Genomic DNA, 26,297 nt, shown 5'->3' with positions numbered 1-26,297 from the left:
AAGAAAGGAGGTGGACAAAATACACGTATGAAACTAAGGAAACAATGTCTGGTGACTCTTCTATGCTGAGAGTATGTCCATTGCTAATTTAACACAGCAAGTTCAGATCCAGCTAGAGTTCAAGGTTCCACTTGCCTGGAAAGCTCTGCACTAGAGCTCAGGCTCCCAGAAAACACAAAGAAATGAGTCTCCTTCCCATTTGCATCTGTCTCTTTCCCCAACAAGAATAGGACCCTGCCTTTCAGTTTTTGAAATCACAGTGATTTATCTGTATTTGATAAACTTTTTCATTTCAATGAAACATTCATTTTGTGGGCAAATGATCTTCTTTGTTATGGCAACTTCTATGTATAAATATTATATTTTCTTACATCCTTTTTAAAAACTGTCGTACCTTCATTTATTCAGGGGTCTATGTGTGTTTTCTTGTATATCTTAGAAAAGAAGCTTAGATTTGCATCAATTGATACAAATGTGACCTTGATTGGGTAGACCAATTCATTTAACTTCCTTTCATAATGGTGCCACACAAACAACAATTATTACAAACAACCACAAAATATAAGACAAAACACCACAAATTTCGAATCCTTTTATACTCTGTGGCTTGAAAAGTGGATTGGATACATAATTGGATGATTCTATGGCAACCTTTTATTAATTTCCAAAGAAGAATTTAACATGAAAAAAAAGATTGAGAACATGAAAAATGGAGGCTCTTGCATTTATTCTTTTTATTTTGATCAGAAAAGTCTTCACTGGATCTTTAAAATCCAACAAAATACATTTCTCAAATCTTTGAGTCATAGTAATCTATTGTTGTCAAATAATTTTTCTTTTTCTTCTATTCTTTTTGATAGCAAAGATTGAATCCAGGAGTGCTTAACAACTGAGTCACATCCCCAGCTCTTTTGTTATCATTTATTTTGAAACAGGATCTAAGTTGCTTAGGGCCTCACTAAGTTTCTGACACTGGCCTCGAACTTGCAGTCCTTCTGCTTCACCTCCCAAGCCTCTGGGATTATTTGTGTGCACCACTGCTCAGCTTCTCCTTTTCATTTTGTGCACTTTCAGTTAGAACTTCATCTAGAAATTCTAATAACCCTTCCTATAATTAGGTGATATAAAGTTACCTAACATTTTTTTTTTTTGCCAAGCAAAATTGTTCAGGATAAATGGTGGAAATTAGATACATTTTAATTCCAATGTGTTGGCTCATAAATTTTTTATTTCAATAAGTGGAACTGGATCCAGGTAGTGATGGATTATAGTCTATATCTTGTCTTTGTCGAAATGAATAGTTTCACATATCTAATAAAAGACCAGGACTAATCAGTTACTAAAGGAGTCAGCAAAACTGCTATATGCTACTATATTTGCCTTACACAATTATTGAGTTGGGTTTTAGATTAGGTTATCTCCAAACAGAGTTTGGATTTGCAGAGTTTTATAAAAAGTTTATTTATTTAATTTATTTTTTTTTTACATGAGAGCTCTCCATGGATGTTCCTGTAAGGAAATGAGCAAAGGAAGACATTGGACAGAGGGAGAAGCTGAATCACAATGCCACAGGCAACTAAGGCCTCAGAAGACCCTATAGGGAGCACTGGAACTGGGATGCCCCTTCAAAGTTGGCATTGATTGTGTTTCTCTCCTGGGAAGGGGCTTAATCTTAAGTGATGTAGTTCCGTAGCCAATATATTTATCTAAGATAAAACCAAAACTTAGATATCATGTTTGAAAGTTAAACCTTAGATTATTCAAGAGATCTTTTTAGACCGAATATGTATTGGTCATCTGTTTTTCAAAAAATATTTTTTTAGTTGTAGTTGGACACAATATCTTTATTTTATTTATTTTTATGTGGTACTAAGGATCGAACTCAGGGCCTCACACATGCTAGGTGAACGCTTTACTGTTGAACCACAACCCAGCCCCTGTATTGGTTATCTTGATGCCAACTGGCTTATAACAGAATTAAGCTTGAATATTATGAACTACTAAGTCTTGAATCAACTTAAAAGTTTCTAAAAATATACTTTGTGTCATGTAACTGATTTAAAATTAACTATTGAGAAAGGGGTAATGCTTTCTTTGATTGAATTTGCTTTCACATTTGTTTTGATTCAGATAACATTAAGCATGTTAGAGATGTGTGATGCTCCACCCTCTGTTAATCATATGGTTACTAATAACTGTGAGAAGAAAGCAATCAACCAGCTTTTACACAGTTACATGACACTGGGGCAACTCTGCAACAATAGAGGTGGATTTTTATATAAATAAAACTAGAGAGGTCTCAGCAAATTTGGAATGTATAAACCAATTTTTCTATTTATAAGACTTTGATGTTATCAAGACTCTTATAAACTCTTTTAAAATTATTTATTTTTCTAATTATTTATACATGACAGCAGAATGCTCTTTGATTCACTGTACACAAATGGACAAGAATTTTTCACTTCTCTGGTTGTACACAAAATAGGATCATACCATTCCTATAATCATACATGTACCTAGGGTAATGACGTTCATCTCATTCCACCATCTTCTGTATCTCCATGCTCCCTCCCTTCACTCCCCTTTGGCCAATTCAAAGTTACCCCACTCACCTCCCACCACCACCACCACATTATGAATTAGCATCCACTTATCAGAAAACATTTGACCTTTTGGTTTTTTGGGATTTGCTTACTTTGCTTAACATGATATTCTCTAACTCCATCCATTTACCTGCAAATGCCATGAATTTATTCTCTTTTATTGCTGAGTAATATTCCCTTATGTATATATACCACAGTTGCTTTATCCATTCATCTATTGAAGTGCAACTAGGTTGGTTCCAGAGTTTGGTTATTGTGATTGAGCTGTTATAAACATTGATGTGGCTGCATTACTATAGTATGCTGTTTTTAAGTTCTTTGGGTATAGACCAAGGAGTGGGATAGCTAGGTCAAATGGTGGTTTCATTCCCAGTTTTTTAAGGAATCTCCTTACTTCTTTCCAGAGTGGTTGCACCAATCTGTAGTCCCCCCAGCAATGTAAGACTATGCCTTTTCCCCCACAACTCACCAACACTTATTGTTGCTTGTATTCTTGATAACTGCCATTCTGACTGGAATGAGATGAAATCTTAGAGTAGTTTTGATTTACATTTCTCTGATTACTAGAGATATTGAACATTTTTTCATATATTTGTTGATTGAATGTATATCTTCTTCTGAGAATGCTCTTTAGCCCATTTATTGATTGGGTTGTTTGTTTTTTTGGTGTTAAGTCTTTTGAGTTCTTTATATATCCTAGAGATTAGTGCTCTATCTGATGTTTGTGTGGTGAAGATTTTCTCCCATTCTGTAGGCTCTCTCCACATTATTGATTATTTCCTTTGCTGCGAAGAAGCTTTTTAGTTTGAATCTATCCCATTTATTGATTCTTGATTTTATTTCTTCTGCTTTAGGAGTCGTGTTAAGGAAGTCAGGCCTAATCCAATATGATGAATATTTGGTCCTACTTTTTCTTCTATTAGGTATAGAGTCTCTGGTCTAATTCCTAGGTTCTTCATCCACTTTGTGTTGAGTTTTGTGCATGGTGAGAGAAAGGGATTTAGTTTCATTTTGCTGCATATGGATTGCCAGTTCTCTCAGCACCATTTGTTGAAGAGGCTATCTTTTCTCCAATGTGTTTTTGATGCCTATATCTAGTATGAGATAACTCTATTTATGTGGGTTTGTCTCTGTGTCTTCTATTCTAGTATACACTTAAAATGATATGGGTATATGTGTACTCAAACGTTTAAATGTGGGATGAAAAGCTTAGTGGCTTGATTTATTGTTTATCTTGGGTCTTTATACACAAGTACAATAGCCAAACCAGTTGTGCAATAAAATAATTTTGATTGTCACAAATTCTTATTGATTTGTGGGAAAAATAAAAGTGAACATTATGTTGATGACAACTGATTCCTGTGTGAACATTGAGGCAGGCAGGGTAGAAGTCATACTGGAGGAGTTACTATCTGAGATGAATCCTTTAAGATAAATAAGAATTAACCCGATTAAGGCAGGAATATAGCAGGGAGGGTTTTCTGGAAGAGAGGACAATAGGTACAAAGGACTTAGAGAGAAAGCCTGTCTGTAGTTCATGATGATTTCAATGCAGCCTATTTTCATAGAAGTTATTAAGGAGAAGGGAGATTAAGGAATAAGCAGGAGTCTGATTACAAAAATAATATTTTTATCATTATTTTTATTATTATCAATATCTTGACATGTCAAGAGCTTTGTAATGTTGTGAACAACCAATAAAAAAAAACAAAAAAAGGAGTCTGATTACAAAAATATTATTTTTGTATTCAGACTCCTGCTTATTCCTTAATCTCTTAATCCTTAATATTATCTATCCTCAGAATAGGGAACCATTGAAATGTCTTCAGAAGATGAGTACTTTGACCTGATTTACTATTGAAGAGCATTGTGAGGCATTGAACCCAGGGAGAAGACAAGGAAAAGATTGTCAGAGCTCAGATTAAGGTGAAATGGTGAAGATGGTAGAAAGTGAGCAGATTTGAGAGGACTTTATCAGGAATGTGAGGGCAGTGTTATTCTTGGTAGCTCATTTTATGTAGGATGATGACAAGCAAAGGTGACACTCCCTATGCTTTTGATGTAGGCACTAGGTAGAGAGGTGACATGTTTACTTGGGGGGAGTCCATTGGACTTTCAATGCTCACTGAGGTAGAGTCGAGGTATATATTGACTGTCTAATTGCTAGCATCCATTTTTTTACTATTGGAAAAAAGAGAAAATAAGGTTGAAAGATGGAGAAAGAGAAAAAGTGAAGGTGAAAAGAACAAAGGAAGGATACTGACTTGATTAGAATTTACAAGAAAAATGTAATTTTGTCAGACTTAGTTGTAGGTACTTTTAACTTTAAATGAATGCAGACAGTAGTATCTTTTTACCAGCAGCAATTAGCTTGAATCTTCTGTAGATTATTCTTTGAGAACCTACAGATGCAACCTTGACATTTATTTCTTTTGAATTATGTCTCTTACAAAAACACTTTAATAAAAATCTTATAAAAACACAGAGAACATTATGGAGAACAGTAGACTGGTAGAATGTGCTGATATATTAAAAAACTTTAGTAATGAAAATAATATTGCTTTCATGGGGGTATAATCTATGATAAGGCAATGGTTTCTTTGTGTTTGCTTCAGGAAATCTCTAGGACAATTAACAATACATTTTTAAAAGCAATAGAAATAACACCATCACCAAAATATTATCTAGTAGAATTCAATGACCTAAATTGTTCTTTCCTAGGTCAGGAAAGCATAGTAGTTTTGCTCTTGTGGCATTTTTGATATTAATTAATTTTCCTTCAAATTTGTTTTTCATTAATTTGTGATTTTTCCAAGGTTGAAATTAGTCAATTTTTAGTAATCATATTTTCTTTTGCATTGGCTTCACTTGAAATATATAGACCATATGCTAAATGTACAGGTTTATCATATATACATTGTTGTTTTAATACGTGACTCCTTAGAACAACTTATTTTCCATTTTATCAAATTCTTTGTTTCATTTGATCCTGATTTGTGTCCAATATGTAAAATATAAGTAGTAATCCACAGGCTTTTTCAGTCTTTACAATGTGCTCATAAAGTTTCAGGGCTGGTCAACTTTTTTAGTTGAAAATTTAGACGATTTATTTTCCTTCTGGAAAACTGAAGGAAAATAAATTTAAACAATTTATTCTCCTCCTTCATTTTCAACAGGATCAATAAATACATTATTTATTATGTGTGAAAAAGAAAGATTCACCTTAGCCCTTAGCCTTTTGATTTCTGCTCTGTAACACCCATTTATTTCCTTTCAGGTATTGATTGTGTGAAAGCTCTATAACCATATATGTTCAATTTGGCCTGTGATTGGAGATCCTGATGCTTTTGGATGTGGAGATTGCATTGGGGATGGCTCATAGCCAGAGTTTTTGGTTCCCAATTCAAAGTTAAGTCACCATATAGTGAGAACAAAATAATCAGTTTTATGGAGTATAAAATAACCAATTTTATTCTGATAGACTCAGTCTTTACTAAAACTTGCTGCAATTGGCCCCAAATAGCACTGACCTGCATATTTCTCCAGTCTGTTCTCTGTTCTAACCATTCTTTACTACAAGTTTAATTGAGATAAATGGAGAAGTCATAATACTTATTCTGTACAAATTTAATGGTTAGGAGACATCTAATTAAAATAACTTTATTAAATGTTCTTTTTCCTGCTAGTTTTATTTTTCCTAAGAAAAATAATTTTAAGCCTCCCCATAAAGAATATTGAGATTATTAAAAATCAAATAACTTTTCCAAGGTTGAAATTTGTAGCTGGTGCTGCTCTGTTGAGGATAGTCCATTTAACAATCCAACCATCTAGTGAGTCTGTGATCAATCTCATTAACTGGTTTTCCTTTTTCTTAATTGATTATTAGGAACAACAGTAGAAATGTGAGTTAAGAAACAAGTGAATTCAGACACTTCCAGGAAGATGCTTGAGATTTAGAAATTGTTTTCATAAATGACATATATTAAACAGGTTTAACAGACTTGTTCTTAAAAAAGTCTGATACTTTATATTAAAAATAATACTGTTATTTTAGCAAAGGGCATTGCATTCAGAAAAAAAAAGTCTGTGTAAACACATTTATCAAAAAAAGGCACTTTTGCTCACAAAGATCAATATTTGTGACTAAAGCAGTGAGAATTCTAAACATAAGTTATTATGGGGTAATTTAAAATCCTTTAGAAAAGCAGTAGGAACTGCCTAATGTACAGACCCCTAACTGTGAGTCTCAAGATGACATCTTACAATTATAAGAAATGCTAGATCGTAGGGTGGAATTAATAACCTTGCACACTTCTCCAACTCCAGGCATACTGAGCACTAACCCTGAGCTCCAAGGTGGGGCTGGATGGAATACAATGAAGGGACCACACAATGCTATCAAAGCAAGGCTTGTCTTGTGGTTTTATTGCAGATCAGTATCTTGTCTCCCACCTTTATGTCCCTGTGACCTCAATTTCCCTCTTCTGCAAGGTATTTTAATAGAGGAACAAGCTGCAACGAATTCTTGCTCTTCTTTAAACGCTTTCAGGGGTCCTAACATTCATTCCCTTACCTCTGCTGCATAAGTCATCAAAACTATTTGTTCTGCTGTGTTTTTGCCACTCTGAAGTGGAGCAATATCCAACCCAAGTAATATGTGATCCAATGGAAAGTACCTGATTATTTCTTCACATTTAATTTGTATAATTTCCTCCCTAAACTTCTCTGATCTCCCCTGGTTAAGGATAAGCACTCCTGACTTGAAACTCCAGTGGTTGTATATCACATAAATATTTGGTGCACTTGTCTTTTTTCTCCACCCCCACTCTATACTGTATATCCTTCCAGGATAAGAATTGAGTCATATTCATTCTTAATGCCTCTCTTCCTGGAACCATGCTTGGTTATTTATAAGATGACATATACATATATTTATGCTTTCTCTTTTTCTGAGCAAATTATTTGACACAGGAAATTCTGATGAGCAGGGAGGTGGAATATTCAATGTTTCACCATGTTTTGTCATCTAGACATGCCTACTTTTCAATTTCTCCATGGTGTCCTTTTTACCAAAATCCCCCAGATAAGTGGCATACTCAGTTGTTAATATGCCAATCAAGAGGTTCCTCCATAGTTTGTGGGATAAATTCTAACATCTCCTGAGCATGGCACAAGGCTTTCATGATCTGTACCTTATTTGTCCCATTTTTATCTCTTATTACATTTCCTGCTTCAGTCATACTGGACTTCTCATGTGGTCTCACACAATGTATTTCCTTGTCTTATGCCTTGCTCTCAATATTCATATCAGAAAAAAATATGTCTTCAGTTCATTTTTTTCCTTTTGGTCACACTTCTGCATAGAAATTATGCAGCATCCTGCACAGACTAGGGAGAGTGTGCTCATATCCTGGCTCTACAACTTGGCTTGGATAGGTTGCTCATCTCTCTCTGCCTAGTTTTTTCATCTAAAATAGGGCCCATTATAGTATTTGCCCAGTAAGTACACGTATGTAAGAGATTGTTGCTAATTTTATTCCTTAAGACTTGCTAGAGAATTTTACTCCCCCAACTAACCTTTCAGAATTTCCTAGAATAAATTAGGTTTCCTTTCCTGTGCTCCCTAATTTCTATTGCAGGTCTTGATTTTTGGATTAACCAAATTTTGTTGAAAATGTCTTTTTTATGAAACTGTCTCCTCACCAGAATGAAAGCCACCTGGAGGAAAATATTATGTTTTATATTTTCAGAACAATACTTGCTAATGATCAGTGTTCAACAAATATTTGCTGAATATAATACCTTGTATAGGTGGGAAGAACCCATGCTTTGGAATCTGACAGATATGTTTAAACTGAATATTCACTTGCTCTATATTTGTGACACTTAATAACTTAATTTCTCTGAGACTGTTTATTTATAAATAGGGATAATTCCTTCATTTTTTAGGATTAGTGATAATATGTTCAATCTGTTGCAATACCTCAATTATTATTATTATTATTATTCTTAGTTATTACAATAACCTGATCTTAAAATTATAGTGGGTAGATATATTTTTCCTCCTGAAGAATCAATTACTCTAGAACTTGTATTTTTCCAAAGCTAATCTTTTGTTGAATTTCCCCTAAAGTACTCATAGCTTCCTGAACTCCTGTCTTGTCTGTAACATTCAAGAAACACTAGTATTTTTTCCTTGTAATTTTATCAACCTCTTTATATTTTTTTCGTTTGTGAAAATATATTGTATGCACTTTGATAAGAATCATGTTTTATATATCTTTTTATTTTTGTCCTTCTTTACCATTCATTTCCACTCTTCTTAATAGAAATTTTTGCATCAACTAACAGATCATAAGTATTGATTGATAGTGATGGAAAGGGCCCAAGAGCACACAATGGCAACTGGGATGTCTTAGATTTGAAAGGATTAATTGCATGGTCTTAAAATCCCAGCCAAGAGTTAAGCAAACAGTGCACTGAGCACAAAGGGGAACATGAAAGAAATGCAAGATATGGTCCCTTCTCTACATAAGCTGACAAGTTATTTGGCAATATAAAGCATGCCAATACAGAACTGTTACAGAACAGAAAAGAACAGAATGTGATTAAGTCCCTACAGTGTTTGGAGAAGAGAAATTAGAAAATCATGCAGGTGAGCCTGAAGTTAGAAGCTTGTTGGGAAGTTCAGATGTGAAGAGACAGAACCCCGTAGGTTTTGAAGCTTATGAAGTACCAGGCATTGTGATAAGTGATGAACATATTCTCTTTGCTTGTGAATGTGTATTTGCATTCTGGTAACTTTTTATTCCTTCATTCATGTAATAATTTTTTTAAATTGGGATAGGAAAAAATCACAAAATTTACTATCTTAATTATTTTTAAATGTACAGTTCCATAGTGATGAGTATATTCACATTGTTGTGTAACAGGGCCCTGCAACTTTTTCATCTTGGAAAACTGAAACTCTACACCCATTCACACATGCATTCGACAACAACTCTACATTTCCTCTTTCCTGTGAAAATGTGTTTTTTTTTATGTAGTCCCAATAACCAACCTGTGGGATAGTGTTAGGAATGCCATTTTTCAAAGAATTAAATAGGCTTAGAGGTTAAGAAAATTTCTCAAGGTCTTTTAGAACCAATGAGGCATGGATCAAGAAGAGAACTAGTAGGAAGCCATAATTTCATTTGAGATGGCAGAAGGAGTACATTGTACTTTTTTGCGGGGGTTTATTTGTAGGGGCCATTCCTGGACATGGTAGCTGTTGTCTCTAAAATGTGCCATAGAGTACCTGATACTTCTCTACTTTCAATAATTTTCTTTCCTAGGACTAGGATCTCTGCTCTCTGGAATTGTGCAGAAAGTAAATACCTACTGATCTGAGAACATCAGAAAATGAGATAGGGATTCTCCATCTCCTTTTTTGGGCATGCTACCATTCAAGGCCACAAAATATTATAGAATATTCTTTAGGATAAGGGATGTTGGATCAAGTTTGAAATCTTACTATCTTACTAGGACTGTTCATGGAGAGGAAAGAATGAGACTGTGTCTTCATGGACCAGGGGAGTGGGTCTATAGAGTTCATGGTGGCAAGGGCAAACAAATCTAATTGATTTTTTTTGGCCACATTTTTAGAATGACAGGGAGGAATGGAAGTTAAAATACAAGATCCAAATATGATCCCCAACCTAGAAGAGCTCCCTGTTGGCTGAGGCCTTATAAATAGCTTTTCCCTGCTGAGATATATTCTGGCAATAGATTAAATCACACATGGAGTTCTACAATGTAGCTGTTTAAGGAAGGCCCTGGGGATGGTAGATATACTTGGAAGAATGGAGGAAAGCATTAATTGTTATGAAATAATGAATTTTATTTATCAAACATTGTGTGAGGTGCTTTATATATATTTTGTCTAATTCTCAAGACATTTCTTTGTTACAGGCCCCATTGTCCTGATTTTACAGTCTCAGAAAGGTAATGTGCGTGTCATAAGGTTGATTATTAAACTAGCATCTCTCCTCTTTAATCCATCCTGTCTACATATTGCTTGTAGATCTGAGACTGGGCATCTGCAAATTGCATTTCTGTTTTCTTGGGTAAATCTGTTAGTCAGGAGTGCTAGGAGAGACTGTGAGCAGGATGAGGTGGATGGAATGTGCTCCTTCTTTTCCACTTTTGTTTCTGCTTTTCTTCCTGTTTTCTTTCTGCTAGCTTTCTTTTTCCATGAGTATCATCCAGTGATGCTTCTTTGCCCCTACAGCAGCATTTTGCTCCATAGCAGCAGTGGAGTCCAGTTTGTCATTTTTTCAACATTGGCAGAGTTAGCACCAGTTGCTGGCTTCCCTTGTTTAGAGGTCTAAGTCCCAGCCCCAAGGGCTGTACCCCCCTGAGTTCAGGGACCAAGCACCTTCTGAGAATGGGCTTCTCCTTGGAAGTCTGATCTTCAGCTCTGTGAAAGATGTGCTCTGGGCTTCTTGTAGTAATTTCAGCTCTTCCCTTTCTCCCTCCAACCCTAGGGACCTTATCTGTGTCTTAGTATGTTGCTACCCCTGTAATTCTTTAGCATTCTCAATTTGTGTTTTCAGTAACTAATTAGCAACTTTTACTAAATTAACAGGTTTATGCTAATATTTTTGTTTAATCTGTGTGAGTTTTATCTCTGGCTGGATTCTGAAACAATTATATAAAAATTACTACTTGTAATCATCATGGTTATCATCATTATGGCCTCTATGTGCACTATGTTCTTTTCTTGCTACCAATTGACTGCATGTGGGCTTTGTTGGAATTTTGACAGGAAGCTCAATCTTGCTAACACTGGCAGTCTTTATAAGCTGTGTCTCAATGCAGTTTTTTAACCTGTATATTCAGTACTGATCAAGTCCCAAATAAATTTCAGCAAAGCTCTTCATAAGGGTGAGAGCCATGTTTATTTTTTCCTCATTGAATCTACAGGGCCAGGAACAGCTTCCAGCAGTGCCAAGTAGATTACTGTGCAGTTGTTGAACAAAGGCTTGGATGAATAAATGCATGAACGAATGAGTAAGGCTCAGGAGTATTAGCACTTAATTTTTCTAGTAGATAGATTCTGAAAACTGAATTCTCACACTTCTGTTCTTATTTCTTATTTGTGCTTCTATTCTCAGCTGATACTAAACCTTTGATCTGAAATCCAGGGTGTTTGATTGAGGACTGACAGACATTCCAGAACATGACAATCCCCCACTTCTCATCCCTTTCACTATCTGTATTCTTTGATCTCTTGGCTGAGGATGTGCTTCCAAACTGGTGAGCCTTCCTTGAGCCATGGCACTACCAATGCCTGTGCCTGATGCTGGGCTCTTTCCTCCCCAATTCAGCTCTATGACAGCAGACTCACCTTGAATATCAGGCTAGGTCTTTTTGTCATTATGATTTGCATAACAACTAAACTCTCATGTTCCATAATTTCAGTTGGGTGTTTTTACTTTGTCTCTGCTCCAAACCCAACTTTCTAGACTCTATCTAGGATCCTGGATCATTCTGTTCCTTGCCTATCTTTGGAGTTCCTACATTTCTCATGATTAAGGCTGCACAATTTGATATATTTATAATTTAGGCATGTTTCATGGATGCTGATTAAATGTAGCACAAGTCAAGCAAGGACTTTCTTCTTGGCCTCACCTCACTAAATTATTTTTAGGTACAAACTTTCCAGGAGTATATGACAATTCAAAGAAGAATATATTAGGACACATACTTCTATCTGCAACTAAACATGAGTTAGTATTATTGCACCTCAAATTGAAGTCAAGCACAATTTTGTACAAGATTTAAAATTAATCTTATATTTAGTTTCAACTTGATATTATTTCTTTTCTTTCCTCTTACATACTTTTTCTCCACCTCTCCCTCCTCCTCCTCCTTTTTCCCTGCAGCAATAAATCATTCATGGGTCACATCACCTATAAATGGTTAACAACTTTAATATTTTCTAGTTTTGCTCTCCCTACTTAAATATCAGAGAACACTAGGATTTTTTTCATGACTCAGAATGCCAGAAATTCTTATCTTATAGTAGCATAACATAACAGCATATCTTGTGAAGATAATTCTATTCATAATTAGAGTTCTGCTTGTCGGATTATACTAGCAAGCTTTTTAAGGTGATATGCCTTTGAAGTAACCGCTTGGATGTCTCTTCTTTATGATTACTGTTCCTTCCAAAATAATAAGTAAATGATTTAATTTAGGGCCATAACCCAACAATGAGACCCCATAGAACAGAGATAATTGAAACACAGAGATGACACAAGGGCAAATGAGGAATGACGTCCAGGAAATGAGCCAATTAAGTCTCAACAAGTACAGTATGGTCCTTTGGGAAGTGGTGTAGCAGGTAGTAGGGACCCAGCTGTGAATCTGGAAAATAGATAGTGCTAAGAAAACTCTCTAAAGAGGTCAGGGAGGGTTTAGGTAAGGTAGGACTAAAAAGAGACCTGGGTCCTGGAACAACAGTTTGAGATCAGGGACTTAAGAGCCCAAGCTCATGCAGGCTGCTTCAGTATTGGGCCATTGAGCTACACTGATTTAGGCTCAAGGCTCTGTGGATTCTTTTTTCAGTAGCTGGGGAAAGCAATAATGAACAACAATTTAGGAGTTAAGTGGAATTCATAATTTGCATCCCTATTTGTAAAATTTAGAAATTATTACATAACCATTGTTAGGAACTGTTTAAGACAAAGGAATAAGAGCAACTTTCTTTCTTCAAATAATAATCCCTCCACTTTTTCCTTTCACTGTTGTTTGAGGGACTAGTTGGAAATAGTTGGAAGGCACTTGGGAAGTCATTGTAATGAAATATTTGTGGACATAAGGGTTTGGTCTAGAACATGACTACTCCTGAGGCATGGGTAATGATTTATGACCAATTAAATATCTTAAGTTTTTATAATTCAGAGGTTCTCTTCTAGATGTGATTTTCCCTCCCTTCCCCTGATACAGGATGTAAGAAAACATTTGTTGGTTTAACAGAGGGAGGGGGATGGGGAGTTAGTGTTTCTCCACCTAGTGGATGGAGGCCAGTAATATTGCTAAATGGTCTGCAATGCACAAGAGCTCCTCACATCAAAGCATTATCCAGCTGAGATTGAAAAACACTTCTAAAAACTGAATAGATTTATCATTCTGTTTATTCTCTTGAGATTCTTTGTCACCATGGACATGTTTCTTGGGCAGTTGAATTCCCCCATAAACACCTTGAATTGCTTTTGAATATGACCAAATCACATTTTAGCACCATTTATCTACTAGTTATCCAGAGATTAGCATACTCTAGCAGTGACCCCTCCATGTGTTTTTATGTGTGCAGTTCATAGCAGTAGAACAGAATGAAACTGCAAATCTTTACACACCTTTTCGAAGGATTAACATATGATCTTCACTTGGGGCTCTCTGCATCTGAGCTACTAAATGAAATAGGTGCTCTACACAGAGAGGCAAAATGTTTCTCCTTCCTTTCCAAGCTTGTGACCCAATCTGTTTTCAACACAGATTAGTTTTTTCAGTATCCTCATGATTTTATCATTCTTGCAGGCTGATGTGCATATTCTTCCCTTATTCAGAAACAATTTGGAGACTTGGCTTGTATGTATGCAAGAAGCCACTAGAAAAAGTGTGCCCAGGTGACCAGAATTGAGTATCATTTTACTCTATTACCAGTTTGGTATATGTAGGTGTTATTTTGAGGGTCCTCAGAGAAATTTTACTGGAATAGGGAATTTCTGTGTCCCTTTAACTATAGGTAACTGAGGAACTTGACATGTTCATTTTCCCTTATTGTCTTCAGGTGTTTCATTTTTTTCTTTTTCATTTTTTAAATTCTAATTTGTTATATATGGCAGCAGAATGCATTGCAATTCATATTATACATACAGAGCACATTTTTCATATCTCTGGTTGTATACAAAGTATAATTATATCATTCGTATCTTCATACAAGAACTTAGGGTAGTGACATCCATCTCATTCCACCATCTTTTTTGCACCCCTTGCCCCCTCCATTCCCCTCCCTCACCTTTGCCCTATCTAGAGTTCATCTAATCTTCCCATGCTTTCCCTCCCAACCTCACTATGAATCTACCTCCTTAATCAGAGAAAACATTCAACATTTGGTTTTTGGAGATTGACTAACTGCACTTAGCATTATATTCTCCAACTTCATCCATTTACCTGCAAATGCCATGATTTTATTCTCTTTTATTGCCAAGTAATATTCCATTGTGTATATACCCCACAGTTTCTTTATTCATTCATCTACTGAAGGGTTTCTAGGTTGGTTACACAGTTTAGCTATTGTGAATTGTGCTGCTATAAATATTGATGTAGCTTCTTACCTGTAGTGTGCTGTTTTTATGACCTTTGGGTATAGACCAAGGAGTGGGATAGCTGGGCCAAATGGTGGTTCTATTCCAAGCCTTCTAAGGAGTCTCCATACTGCTTTCCAGATTGGCTGCACCAATTTGCAATCCCACCAGTAATGTATGACTGTGCCTTTTCCCCCACATCCTTGCCAACACTTATTGTTTTTTGTATGCTTAATAGCTGCCATTCTGACGGAGTGAGATGAAATCTTGGAGTAGTTTTGATTGGCATTTCTCTAGTAGCTAGAGATGTTGAACATTTTTTTCATATATTTGTTGATTTGGTATTTTGTTATTTTGGTGTTTAGCTTTTTGTGTTCTTTATATACCCTAGATATTAGTGCTCTATCTGATGTGCAAGTGGTAAAAATTTGCTCCCAAGCTGTAGGCTCTCTATTCACTTCATTGATTGATTGATTGATTGATTTTTGCTGAGAAGAAGCTTATTAGTTTAAATCCATCCCATTTATTAATTATTAATTTTAATTATTGTGCTATAGGAGTCTTATTAAGGAAGTTGAGGCTTAATCTGATATGTTGGAAATTTGGCCTAGTTTTCTTCTATTAGATGCAAGTCTCTGGTTTAATTCTTAGGTCCTTGATCCACTTTGAGTTGAGTTTTGTGCATGATGAGAGATTGGAGTTTAATTTCATTTTGTTGGATATGGATTTCCAGTTCTCCCAACACCATTTGTTGAAGAGTCTATCTTTTCTCCAATGTATGTTTTTGACACCTTTGTCTAATATAAAATAACTGTAATTATGTAGGTTAGTCTCTGTGTCCTCTATTCTGTACATTGGTCTATCAATCTATTTTGGTTCCAATACCATGCTGTTTTTGTTACTATTTCTCTGTAGTATAGTTCTTAAACTATAGACTGGTATAGTGATGACACCTGCTTCCCTCTTCTTGCTAAGGATTGCTTTAGCTAATCTTGGTCTTTTAACTAATACCAATACTCTTTCATTTATTTTAGGAAATAGAAAAAGAGGGAGCATTCCATGAGGCCAATGTCACCCTCATTCCAAAACCAGGCAAAGACACATCAAAGAAAGAAAACATCAGTCCAATATCTCTAATTTATATAGATGTAAAAATTTTCAATAAAATTCTGACAAAACGAATACAAAAACATATCAAAACACACCATGATCAAGTGGGATTCATTCCAGGGTCGCAAGTTTGGTTCAACATATGGAAATCAATAAACGTAAATCATCATATCAATAGACTTAAAGATAAGAACCATATGATCATCTCAATAAATGCAGAAAAAACATTTGACAAAATGTAGCTCACAATCATGTTCAAAACATGAGGAAAACTAGGGACAACAGGAACATATCTCAACATTGTAAAGGCTATCTATGCTAAGCCCCAGGCCAACATCATTCTAAATGGAGAAAAATTGAAAATATTCCCCTGAAAACTGGAACAAGACAGGAATTCCCTCTTTCACCACTTCTATTTAACATAGTTCTTGAAACACTGGCCAAAGCAATTAGACATATGAAAGAAATTAAAGGAATAGATAGGAAAAGAAGAATTCAAATTAGCACTATTTGCTGACAATATGATTCTATAGTTATAAGACCCCCAAAATTCCACCAGAAAATTTCTAGAACTGGTAAATGAATTCAGCAAAATAGCAGGATATAAAATCAATATCCATAAATCAAAGGCATTTCAGTATATCAGTGACAAGTTCTCTGAAAGGGAAATGAGGAAAACTACCTCATTTATAATAGCCTCAAAAAAAAAAATACTTGGGAATAAACTTAACAAAAGAGGTAAAGGATCTATACAATGAAAATTACAGAATCCTAAAGAAAGAAGTCAAAAAAGACCTTAGAAGATGGAAAGATCTGTTGTTCTTGGATAGGCAGAATTAATATTGTGAAAATCACCATATTACCAAAAGCACTATACAGATTTAATGCAATTCCAATCAAAATCCCAATTTCATTCCTCATAGAAATAAAAAAAAGCAGTCATGAAATTCATCTGGAAAAATAAGAGACTCAGAATAGCTAAATCGATCATTAGCAAGAAGAGTGAAGCAGTTGGTATCACTCTTACACTAGACTACAGAGCAATAGCAATAAAAACAGTTGCTTCTTAAATATCTCAAAGAATCACAGATTTGCAAAGACTTCAGAGAGGTTAGTAAGCTACTGCACACAGCCAAATATGTTTTGCCACTTACCTGTATTTGTAATAATGTTTTATTGACACACAGAAGTGCTCATTCATTTATATAATATCTAGAGCTTCTTTTGCATTAAAATAGAAGAATTGAATAGAGGGGACAGATAGCATATGTTAAACAAAGCCTAAAACATTTATTTGTCCTTTTACAGAAGAAATGTGTTGACTCCAGCCTGATCTGATCTCCTCATTTTGTGGATGAAACAACTGGATCCTAGAAAGATTAAGTGACTAGACCAAGATCACACCACTAACAATTGGGGTTGAATCATACATATTTTGAGGAAGGAGGATGATAAATATCAGAACGTTGCAAAAGTGTTTTAACAGAAGAATGAGGGTGAAAATAAATGTGCTATGATTTGATTTACCCAAAGACAAAAAACTAGCTCAACTGATTTACTTCTCTTAGTGAATAGATGAGTTGTCTTTATGTCATACAAATGCAGCAGATGCAAGACTTCAGTCAAGTGATATCACAATTTAATACAGTTAGGTTCCTGTTTTCCAAAGAAGAACAGAATATATTTACTGGTTGCCCTCATGTGTTTCAGAATTATATTCCTCAAAAGTTGAATAATTGATGGTAAGTCAAGGAAGACATTTTTGTAATTGCTGAAATCTTGAATGTATTAACACTGACTAACTGTCCCTGGGTTGTGCTGTGGCACCATCTGACAGTGATGAAATCTATAGAAGTAGGGCACATTTCCATAACATGAATATTCAGGTTTGGTGATGCAAGAATTATTATTAAACCACTGAGAAGGAACACGTTCTCCTTATTATTTGATTGAATACTAAACACTGCCTTTTAAAAATAATTCAGTATGAATACTTTGATAATGAGGAAAGAGTGATGCTTGGGGAAAAAACACATACATTTTCTTCTGATACATAAGCAGGAAATTAAATTAAGTTAAACTATATAACACATCTAGAGGAACTATTTTGGAATCATTAGCTATATTTCATCTAAATCTGTCTTACATATGCTGAATTATAATGTAATAGAAGCCCAGCTAGAACTTGATTTATGATTTATATAAAAATAGAATATGAAAAGAAGCATACTTACGCATAAATAAAGACCCATGAAAATAAATAGAATGCCTATCACAAATAACAGTGATATTTAGACATTGAATATGTTTGCCACAGGTCTGAGTAGAGATATTTGCATTTATGTAAATGATAGTATGTAACTCTCAAAGATCTCTAAGGATCCCTGGTACACAATTGAAGGGCCATCATGTATGAAGTAATTTTGTTCTTCATAGCAGTGATTATGTATAGATTATAGAAAAGAAAGGGAACTGATTTCATTCATTATCATTCATATATGAATTAAGCCTCTGCAACATGGATTAGACAATGGATTAGACTCTGATTCTACACAAGTAAAATAGATAACAGAATCCCTGTCCTCTGAAATACATGATCTAAAGGAAGGTACAGGCAGGGAAAGAGGCAATTCCAACAAAGAACGTTATATGATCTATGCTACAGAGAATATGTCTATAATACAGGATGCTATGGAGAGTAACTTCTCCCTTTTGTCAGCTTTTCATTGTTTGTTTCTAGCTCTTCTCCATCAATCAGTTTAGGAGACATTGTCCCTAAGGCCAAGATTTGGCTAGATATCATTCTGCTATTCTTATCCTACCTCCTCCTGCCTTGTAGGTATCAGAAGTCTAGTCTTAACTGTAAAGTTGTCCTTCTCAGACACTCTGATTAGGTGTTTGTCTCTTGTTAGTTCTTTGGGCATTAAAATTTTCCATTAGAATTTTTCTCCTCTTCCTCTTCCCTCTCACTCAAACTAAGTGATCCAATGTCTTATGATCAAAGTTCACTCTGTCAGCTAGTAAATCAAATACGTTAATTTATCTATTAGGCTTTCTAGTTAGCTATCACCAACCAAAATCCAGGTATCATGTAGTAATTGTATTTTAAATGGGAAGTAGTAAGGACTACAAATTTATTCTTCTAAGGGATGGGAGGATGAAGACTTCGTCATCAGAAAGTGGGAGAGACTTTTTGGTTCCTCAGTTCACACTCTATCAATGAAAGGCAAATAAACAAGAGGCTTGGTGATGTAAGGTCAGTAAGAGCCTGGGGCAGTCAAAGAGAGTCACAGGTGACTCTTTGTGGCCCAATGACCTCTCATTTCATCCTTTTTTTCTTCCCTTATTTTTAAATATCTTTTTAGTTGTAGATGGACACAATATCTTTATTTTATTTATTTTTATATGGTGCTGAGGATTGAACCTAGTGCCTCATGAATGTGAGGCAAGTGTTCTACCACTGAGCCACAACCCTAGACCTTCTCCTTATTTCTTAAAAGTATACCAGCTATGTGTAGTGCATGGCACCATGATGTATTGAGAAGAACCTGGATTTTGGAATCACACAGTGCTCAAATCACATACTCAATTTTAGCAAAAGTAAAAGTACACGTGTAAACCCTTAATATACTATTTGGTTTCAGATTTGCAATCAATCCTTTTTTTATTTCTTTACTAAGACTGGTAATAAACAGTAGTTATTTGCACATGTCTAAGAAAAGAAGCTTTGCAGAGAGAGAGAGCAAAATATGTTTTTAGAACTGACCCTCATGGAGTGAATTCAGTTTCTGGCAGATCTATGTTTTTATTCAAAAAGAGTATTGCATCATAATCACACTCCAAGATGCTAGGGGTGAATGAGTAACATCTGAAAACCTCAGTCCCTCTAAGATGGCAACCTGAAGCCAGGGCCTCCCAGGGAAGGGGCAGGGATCCCCTTCAGGGTTATGCAAAGCCTGGTAGCAGGCAGCATTGCATGGGAGGCCATTGCTGGGAGGGATAGCAGCAGAGAGAGAAGCTATTATAGGACTACTCTCCTGAGGTGGATGACAGTGTATACATGCTTACAGATATCAGATTCTGTCCAAAAAGTCCCTCTGGAAACTGTTTTTGTCTTTACCTTTTAGGATTGAAAAAATAAAAAGCAACAACCTTCATCTATTTTGTTTGTTTTGTATTACAATATAAGTTTAAGTCCAAGAGAGTTTATAAAATCTTATAGAAATGGAAAGTAACTGATAAAAACAAGTTTGAAAGGACTTAGGATTGATGTGGCCAAGCATTTCAGAAGAACAGGTAAAGCTTCTAGAAGATGTAGTAGGGTTTTGCCTGAACCAGGAATGTTGTCCTTACTAGAAAGAAGGGAAAATGTCTAAAACCTTTCACTCACTGGGCAGAGTGCCAGAAATAGAAACCAAAGAAGCAATTAAAGTGAACTGTAACAAAGCATTCTCTTTTTTTCTCTCTACTACCGAGTGGAATATTGGTGATGGGCACAGGTCATGGGGATGAATGGCTGCTGTCCAAGACACCATGGTCAGGAGTTGGTAGAAATATGGCATTGACAATGACTTTAGAGCCAAGTAGATTCTTTGTGAATGGTTAGGTGGTACCTGAGCCAGTCGTGAGAAGATGAGTGTTGAAGAAGACACTGAACAACATCTTGGGAACAGAAAGTTCATAAAAGTGCTAGGAAATGGGCTGGAGAATGAAACAATCAGTGATGTGGAATTGTAAATAAAATGTGAAAGCAAATAAAAAGCAGGAGGAATGAGGGAGGCAGCAGCCACAGGGATTGAAGGCAAGTCTAGGATAATTTCCAAAAGGATGGAGATGTGCTGATAATAGCTTGATGATAAATTTTGTGTTTTATCAGGGAAGCTTGGTGCTTCCCCTGGTAACCCACCCCCAGAGCTTCTGTTCATCAAAAACTGTAGATTCTTTGGTTTAGGAGTTTCCTGAGGCAAAAATATCTTCTGGATTGACTGGAGACTTCATCAGGGTCAGATCGGAGCTGCTCTAAAGTCTTCATGATACCTGCTGTTGGTCACCTTTCTCATGTTTGAGTTTCATGTACACAGGACTTAGACTGGGACTCTTTTATATAACTGAGGAATAAAAATCATTATTGTAGATTTCATTTTTTGCTATTATGAATTATAATAATCTACCATAGGATATAAAAAGTTATGTTAGAACATTAGTGTCTTGTTGTTTTATGTAGTTATTCCACTTAATAACATAATTATAATCATTTCTGCCTTATATTAAAATATTACAAAATGCAAAGTTATCATATTTTTGGTACAAATGCAATGACAGAAGATATAGTACCTTGTTATAACTTATTGCTTTTCAAATGACAGAATTAAGTTTGGTCCTGAATTGAGTTGTAATTTAATAAGTCTTTTATAGAAAAAGTAAGTCATTAATGCAGACCTGGAAAATGTGAGTGAGGCAGGTAGGCACCTCTCCCTAGGTTACACTCCTGGAGTTAGTCTCAGTGCAGTGCTGGAGCAGCAGGGGGAAGTGTGAAGAAGGTGGACAAGGAAAAGGATGAAATGGGCTGACATTAATGGCCAAATACTACTGTTGTCTCTGTTTCTGAGGACACACACTTTTTGAAATTCTTCTCAAGGAGAATGTCTGGTTCCTCCATGGTTAGCCATTGCTTTAAGCTCTGTTCATGCCCTACTGCCAGGTCTTGTTTACCTTCTGCTCAATTACTCGGTCAGTCACATTCAACAGTCCACCCAGGAAAAGACTGGTCACTCTCAGGAGGAGTGATTGTTTGGCAGGACTCGGGTCCCATCTGGACAGTGAAATCACCTACCATGTCTTTCAGCACACAGTTGCCACTGGCAGTGGGTGAAAAATGATCCTCTGTTTGGTCCAAGGAACTTCCCAGGAGAGAGGTAACAACCTGGATAAATAGAATGATTGGCACCAGTAACTTGATTTTTACATGTTTTATTTGTTTGCAAGGGCTGTCATCATAAAATATTGTGACTGGGTGGCTTAAACAGCAGCAATTTACTTTCTGGTGGTTGGAAGTCCAAGATCAAAGGGCCCGTGGTTTTCATTTTCCCTGAGACATTTCTCATTCGTTTTCATGTGGCTATCTCTAGCTGCTTCCTCACATATCTTTTTCTGTGTATGAAGTACTCCTTGTATTTCACCTCTTTTTATAGGGACACTGGTCCTCTTGGATTAGGGATTCATCCTTATGACTTCATTTAATCTTCATCACCACTTCAAAGGCTTTTCCTCTCTATATAGTCACTCTGGAATTTAGTCCTTCAACAAACTTTTTTTTTATTTTTATGTACTGGGATTGAACCCAATGGCTCTTTACCACTGAACTACATCCCCATCCCTTTTTATTTTTTATCACAGGGTTTCACTAAACTTAAGGCCTTGGTAAATTGTTGAGGCTGGCCTCAAACTTGTAATCCTCTGCCTCAGACTCCTCAGTCCCTGGGATTGTAGTCATGCGCCACTATGCCTGGCAGCATATATATTTTAGAGAGCACAATTTAGTTCATACATAACATATCACATACAGTTTCTTGTATTTTGGTGAAGAACATCACTAGAAATGTAACATAAACAAAAAATAATCGTGAATTTTTTAAGGCACTGATATTTTAGAATTGCTTATTAATTCAGCTCAACACAGGCATTTGGATTAATAATTGTGGGTTATATTTTGTCTAGGTGGAGCAACAACTTATTGTCATGCATAGAGACAGGATATCCTGAGTAGATCCTGAACTTCTGTGTACCTGCATGTAATCAGTTATAACAGATCCCCAGAAAGAATGGTGACACTTAGGTAAAAGGTACTAGATAGAATTCCAGCAATATTTAACAACTATTTATTGAGAACCCATTGTGCCATGCTATAGAGATACAATAGTAAATAAGATGGCATTCCCCCTCCCACCCAAAGCTCAAAGGAATAAAGATATTAAATAAATTAATGTATAGATTCATACTTACACTTATTTTATTAAAACTTAAGGGCTAATAAAAGTTTACATTTTTTTTTCTTTTCAATTTTGGCTTTGAAGAGGACTGTTTTTCCTCCTTCTGAAGTTTGTGTATCTGGAAATTAGTTGACAGTTACTGCATGGGCCCAGGCAAGGACTGACAGGATAGTATCTGAAGTCATATCAGCTCTTTGCAGTCAGCATTGGGAATCATCAGCATATAGACAAAACCTGAAGTTACAGAATGGATTAGACTGTCCATGTTCAGTGAGACAAATATTGGTTTAGAAGAAAAGAGGGACTAGAGCAGGGGCCTGAGAATACCACCATTGAAAGATGAGGTAAAGATTTGGGTTCATGCAAAATGACTGAGACAGAACCCCTTGGAGAGGCAGGAAGAATGTAGCACTACAGAAGACAAGTGAAAGAGAACATTTTCTGGAATAAGAGAATGGAAAATCTCTCCAAAGTTAAGGACAGGAGAATGAAAATGTGCACATGGGATTTAGCAACAAAGAGGTCATTGATGACTAATGAAAGTGGTAAAGACAGAACCAGATCCAGTGGGTTGAAGCATGAAGCACGTGAGCAATTTGAAAAGAAACATCTTATTCTAATTAATTTGGAAATATCTTTTATAGCTACAATGATTATGGAATATGACGATGGATTTCAGTAAAGAATGGAAATGCCAGGGTGTCCTGCTTGGATTTAAGTGAGGCTGATGGTACTGGTCTATCCAGTTTTTATTGGGTGAATGTCCAAAATCTTGAAAAATAGAAATAAAACAAATCACAAAAAGTTAATCAGTAAGCAATTAAAAAAAAAGCTCAAATTCTCTTAAATAATACTGAAAGTTTTGGATTCCTGTATCAACAAGTCTAGAGTTATAGTGAGCTTCATTGTGGCTTTGACCCATATTCTCTTCATTTTCCTTTTTTTCCCCCATGGGTTTGATTTATTATCTGGCTACAAATAAGATGAGCTGCATTCCTAAAGGAAGAAGAGGAAATGCATGTACACTTTGCCCATGTGATAATTTGAAACAATAATAGATGCTAGTAAAATGAAGAGCTCTATTTGGTTTAAGCCAGTTTAGAACCTCTTAGGAAATGAGTCATATATACTGTTTGTGGAAGGATTCTCTGACATAGGAAGGAATGAAGGAAGTTTGGTAGAAGTTAGGCAATAACAATACCTATAACATTGAATTGTATGAATAACAGCCTTTGTTAACTTTCTCTGTGCATCGAAATTTTTCCTGTAGAGAATTTAAGGTGTTATTTTAGCAGATGAACCCTGATAGAGTCAAGTCAGTGATATAATTGAGGTTCCTTAGAGACACTAATGTATATAAATGTACTTAATTTTATTGCTAAGGAACACATTCTCTCATCCTTTCCTCTTTTCTAAAAAAAGATTACAAAGTGCTCAAAGTTATTTGCTGCAAAGGGAACTTTCATAAGTAGTTAATGAAGCTTCAGAGCCTGCACTGCAGGGTATTTGATTATTGGAAGATCTTCACATTAATCCCAAACTCCTTCTTAGCTCTCCAAGTCTATCATTAAAGGCATCTTCTCATTGTTCAATTCATCTCCACTGATAATGATCTTGATCCATCCATTTATGAGCCTACCAGTGTCTCAATGTGGGTTGGGAAGCCCATGGAGCATGCAGCATGACCCTCACTCTTCCATAACCATCCCCTACACAAAATGCTTTCTTCTTATGGCAATCAATAAATTTAAAACATCACAAGAGCAAGTGGGCTACATTTTATTTGAGACATAATTACACTATCATTTTTTCTTTGCTTTCACTACAATTACACTTTTCATACCCAACAGGACTTGAGATTTATACCTGGAGTACAATGTTCCTGGCATGTGTGAAAAGTTCACGGACACATTCTAATCATTGCTTCATATCCTCCTAGGTTACCCCTGCCCAGCCACAGTCTTGGTGAGCAGTTCTGAGTGAGCTTTCAACTTTATGCTGCCAAGTTCTTGTCTCAAGCTTAAGCTGCACATCTTTTGCCTTCTGCCCTGCGGCTTCTCTGAAGTCACAGTGTGGACACCCAGGGAGACACTTTGCATTCCCATGCCAACAGAAGAATTAATACCAAAGGTAAGCAGTTTTGAGATTCACTCTAAATAATTCCCTGAAGGTCCTGACAATATTGTGTATCCGTTTCCTATAGTGTTCACCAATTTATTAAAACATTTCTCAAATAAAAGATAATAACATTGAGGCAGAGCTTTCAGAAAATTTTATTGAACTTAAATGGAAGTCTTTATGAAATTTTATACACGTGTACGTCTATATAATCACCACCAAGATCAAAATACAGAATATTTTGAGCACCTCAGAAGGGTATTTTGTGCCCATCCAGGTTTTGAACTTCCTATAAAGAGATTCATACCATATATCCTGTTCAAGGGCTGATTTCTTGCACTATTATGCTGGAGGGTTTTCCTGTGTTGCTGAAGGTATTACTGAAAGGGTCTTTTTTACTGTTGTATAGTATTTCATATTTAACCATTTAGAAAGTATTATTATATTGGTTTTCCCTTATTTATTTTACTCTCCATGATTTCCCATTCCTTTTCCCTGGGATCTCATTCCAAATAAACTACCTTCAGCCATTTCTCCTTTTCTCCCTACATCCCTTTTCCAGGATCCTAGTGCCCCAGGGTTATTACTGTGAATTAGAAGAAAAGAATTTTCTTATTTAACACTGTTCCTTACTTTATATTGGACCCCAGAAAACTACTTCCTCACTGAAGTGTTCAAGTTTCCTCATCTATAAAATTTAAGGATTCCTGAGATGTGTTCTTGATTCAAATTCTTCAGTTCTTCAGTATAAAAGTGATCTTCTGGGGCAGATGATACCCAATAAACAGAAATAAATGTTAGAATTTTATGCAAAAGAGACCATAGGCAAGAGGTAATCTTTTATAGAGAGACTTTCTTGGTGTTCTAAAATTTCACCACTTGAGTGACGTCTGTCTACCTAAGCTGAGATAGACTCACATGATAGAAAGGAGTCACTAGATAGAGAAATTAGGACTCAGCATAGGGGTGGCTGGAAGGAAACAAGGATTTTGGATGAAAAAGCAATGCACAGACTATGGATTTCTGCATTTTACTTCCTCTCTTTTCTCAGGAAAGCTGAAACTATAGACCATTTTAAAGTTATTTCTGTGGCAAAATGTATCAAAAATAAGACATAAATTTTA

At 35.8% G+C, this 26,297-nt stretch overlaps 1 long non-coding RNA gene across 1 annotated transcript in view; it reads left to right on the top strand.

Moving 5' to 3' along the window:
• Positions 1–26,297, top strand: part of LOC120891862 (uncharacterized) — a 284,577-nt gene that overhangs the window by 36,478 nt on the left and 221,802 nt on the right. The window contains exon 3 of the long non-coding RNA XR_013435271.1: positions 24,995–25,185. This is a non-coding gene — a long non-coding RNA (uncharacterized LOC120891862). The remainder of the gene's footprint in view (positions 1–24,994; positions 25,186–26,297) is intronic.

The sequence above is a fragment of the Ictidomys tridecemlineatus genome, chromosome 2 (genome assembly GCF_052094955.1).
Source record: "Ictidomys tridecemlineatus isolate mIctTri1 chromosome 2, mIctTri1.hap1, whole genome shotgun sequence".
NCBI classification, from domain to species: Eukaryota; Metazoa; Chordata; class Mammalia; order Rodentia; family Sciuridae; genus Ictidomys; species Ictidomys tridecemlineatus.
The sequence above is the reverse complement of the archived record's forward strand: the minus strand, read 5'-3'. Positions and strand labels throughout refer to the sequence as shown.